At 33.8% G+C, this 3,927-nt stretch overlaps 1 pseudogene across 1 annotated transcript; it reads left to right on the top strand.

Annotated features, from left to right (window-relative positions):
• Positions 1–1,370: 1,370 nt before the first annotated feature.
• On the top strand, positions 1,371–3,118 carry LOC105964305 (uncharacterized; annotated as a pseudogene). The gene is made up of 2 exons (XR_016032329.1): positions 1,371–1,607; positions 2,625–3,118. The product of XR_016032329.1 is annotated as an uncharacterized LOC105964305 (transcript).
• The last annotated feature ends 809 nt before the right edge of the window (positions 3,119–3,927 follow it).

The raw sequence follows: 3,927 nt of genomic DNA on the forward strand, positions 1-3,927 counted from the left end.
GAACCCAAAATTCGATACAAATTGGAACAAAATTCTCCTCCTGTGACGTTTTGTGCTATCAAATCCACACATATCAGACCATCCATACTATATATGTTTGAGGGAGATGACCACCTCTCACCCGGAGGCCGCGTCAGTAAAGGACCAAAGTTTGCAGGCAAGTTTGTGATAACTGATGACATATTTGATAGATCCGATTGTCACACTCTGCAGAACAAGGATCTGCTTGACATCGAGGTTATGCATGCCAATAAATATTCTGTTAAAGCTCTTCCCACACCAGATGGTAACAGTATTTTAGTTTTTTCATCAGAAATCACTTGGACTGATAATGGGTTTTTTGGTGATAGTTTTGAGTTGTATGATGTTGATGGAAACTCGTGGGAAGTTCTCCCGGGATTCCCCTCTAAACGTCGTCCTTCAAGTTCTATTTTGCGAATTGAAGGTTATGGATTTGAGACCGACTCCCGTTTTTGGATTCAAATGGAGAATGAAGCATTTGTCCTCGATCTTAAAGCTAGTACCAAAGAATGGGAAGTATCGCCTGATTTTAAGATTCCTCTGGATGATGATGGCTATTTTGTAGGCATTGGTGGGGTTTATTTCACACCTCGATTGGCTTATGATATTAAAGATCGTGGTCAAATACATTATCTCCCCCTATCATTTTTTCCATATGATGCTGCTTATGGAAGAGAAGTTCGAAAAATGGATCTAATATTCGGTGGCAGAGTTTATCCAGACATCACATCCTTAGGTTGTAAAGATGGTGTTTATTATATCGGTGTTTTGCATGCACAGCTCCATCCACCCCATATGACGACCAAAAATCTCCACGTGATACTAGATATATATCCCGTTGATATTGACAAATACAGAAGAGATAAGGAAGAGTACAAAAAAAGAGATAAGGAAGAGAGAGAAGAGCCTGCACTTGACAACATTGGGCCTAAGAAGACTGTAAAGTTTATGATTGATTTTGATTTCTATACTTATTTTACCGGACTAATGTATTTGTTTTCCGTTTGAGCATTTCCTCCATTTCCTCTCTTCTTCCAAAGAGACTGTTGCTAGAATAAATCTCCTTAGTAGAAGCTTTGCTTTTGTCTATGTGTAAAAGATTTGAAGAAACATCGGTCATGTTTTTGTTCTTCAAATTCTCTCTTTTATTATTGTATTATTCGTTTCTTCTTCAAATACTGGTATTTATGTTAGTTATAAGTTTTATTACCAGATCAGAGCCATTTAACAACTGCAGCTGAGGTTATTTATCTTGGTTTTAGGTGCTAATCATCTCTAAGTTAAATTGTTTCATTTGTTACTAGGGCTTCGGATATTGTTGGGGAAATCATAAGCAACTTTAAAGTAGATTTTATTAGTTCAAGTAAAGTAGATTTTATTAGCAATTTGCTTGTCATATTTATTGGCACAGGAGGAGAAATTCTGCTTCTTTGACCATCCAGAAAGAAGCACAGAGATTTCTTGCTAGAAGAGCTTATGCACTTTTGTCCTCTTCTGCAATTCTCATCCAAGCAGGTATGCGAGGGATGGCTGCTTGCACTGAGCTCCTATTTAGAACGAAAACTAAAGCAGCTATCCTTGTCCAGGTAATGATGCACTGCACTGCTTTCTTTTTGACCTTTCTGTTCCTTTGATTAGATGTTAATCTGTTAAGACAACAGTTAAAATGGTTAAAATCCTTAGCTCATTAACATCAAGACTCGTGGAAGCTTTAGTGTGTGCTCATGATTGGTTAATTTTTTAGTTTATTACAATTGTTTCTAGCAAAAAATGTTAATATATTTGCTCATTTTTTCAATGGATTGAAGGTTAAGGATGGTTGTTTGTTTTTCTTCTTTATATTTGAAGTTCGTGTTGTTTAAGACTTGAATCGTTTTTCTTATGTTGTTTTGGAGTCGTATTGTTGATGTTTTGATCCTAAGCAGGTGTGTTCTTTTCTTTGGTTGAAGGAAATCTTTTTTGTTTGAAGAAAAGCTGTACTGTTAAATTGTAATATGAAGATGTTGGTTCTGTTTTTTTTTTTTTTTTTTTTTTTTCAATTCAGCAATCAAGCTACTGTGTTTGGGGGGCTGTTGGGGTTGTAGCAATGAAGTGATTTTTTTTTTTGAAGAAGTAGTTTTGCACTGTACTGTTTTTTTTTTTTCTTTCAATTCATCAATCAATCTGTTGTTTTGGAGGGCTGTAAGACTGTAGTCTACTGGTAGTTTATCTTTTCTTTCTTTTTTCTTTTTCTTTTTCTGTTCATGTTAATTATTTAAAGAATTTTTTTCTTTGAAAAAGTCAGAAAATTCCAAAAAAATTCCGAAAAAATCAGAATCGGAATCGGAATTTTTCCGAAACACCCAAATCCGATCCGATCTGTCCGATTTCCACCCCTACCCATGGGTTATCTTTGGATCTCAAAGTCCAGTTTAAGAACCTTGATGGAAGCTTCTAAAAATGTTCGGTTTTAAGAAAAAAAACGAAAAAAAAATGTATTGTACATTATTGGAATATTTCCATGTTGATGCTTTTCGAATGAAGAAAAAATAGGAATTTCTTCTGTTTTTTTCCTCTACAAAATAATTAATCAAATCAAAATAATACTGTGTTTTTCTTGCCAGATTTGCAGATGGGGTTCATAATGGAGTTTGCAGAGAACTTGATACTGAGATTGATGGAGGATCCAAATGAGAGAGACAGGAAATCGAGGGAGCGAATTTACGATAAATATGATAAGGGCAAGAAATTTTTGGCACTTTATAATCTGCCACTGCGCCCCTACGGTTTCTGGACATTTGAGCGCCACAATGCTCAGATTTTCTGGGATGCTCAGATTAGCTAAGTTGCAGGGCGTCGCGATCCATATGATGACCTTTTGCAGGACTACCCTAGTGCTTCCTCCTCCAAGTAGTTGGTTAGTTCTCACATTTTCTTTTTTTAAGCTAATACAATATTTTTTAGCTAATACAAATTAATGTGTGTTTTTTTGTGTATGTGTGTGGTGGTACATATTAGGGACTAAATATCTTGTAGGTTTTTGAGTTTATTAATTTATTCTGAAACTTTGCATTGGTAGGAAAAATTTGAGGGTATAAAATCAAAACAAGTAGCAATATCTTGATTTGCAAATTGTTATTCTAATTTGGTATTGTTGGCCTTTGTTGGTGATAATTACCAAAAAGCAAGTTCTCTAGATGAAGCCATATAGTGTTATCTTTAAAAGGGAGTTCTGAATCATGCTGATTTAATTCTATATTTAGATCAACATTATTTGGCTGAAAATCTCCTTTTTTTTGTTGTAATAAATATAATGACCAAATTATATTCAAGCCAGGTTGTGTTGCTACAACTTTTCGTTTTGCATATTCAGATTCCCCGAGTGTTTGCGAATACAACTTTGCCTTTTGTTACTCTTGAAATAAAGCTTTTTAAGCCATAGTTTGTACTAAACATTTTTTTTCCCTTCAATCAAATTTATAAAGACATTTTTTATATTTTATAAAAGTGAGAGTTTGCTTTGCAAACACATCAATTTGTAAATTAACACAATGAAATTGATTAGTTATGACATTTGCATACACATTTTTACACTTTATAAAATTCCATTTAATCGTGAATAATTGGAATTTAGTAATCAAGATTCAAGACGTGGTAAGCAATTGTTCATTCTGTTCAATACATAATACGTACTTCAAATGCGAAACACTAGATTATTCCAACATGGTCAAAATGACCATTAAATGGAACTTCCATTGTTAATCACCAACAAGCAAAGCATGTACATAATGGAACTTCCATTGCTGCTAAGAAGGTGTTGAGGTACACATAATAATTATTATAAATCTTAATATAAGGTTAACAACAACATAAGTATTTTTGATAAAATGTAATTTTTGGTTAAAAATCTTGTTATATTAAAATATT

Source organism: Erythranthe guttata, chromosome 7 (genome assembly GCF_056151865.1).
Source record: "Erythranthe guttata isolate IM_541 chromosome 7, IM_541, whole genome shotgun sequence".
NCBI classification, from domain to species: domain Eukaryota; kingdom Viridiplantae; phylum Streptophyta; class Magnoliopsida; order Lamiales; family Phrymaceae; genus Erythranthe; species Erythranthe guttata.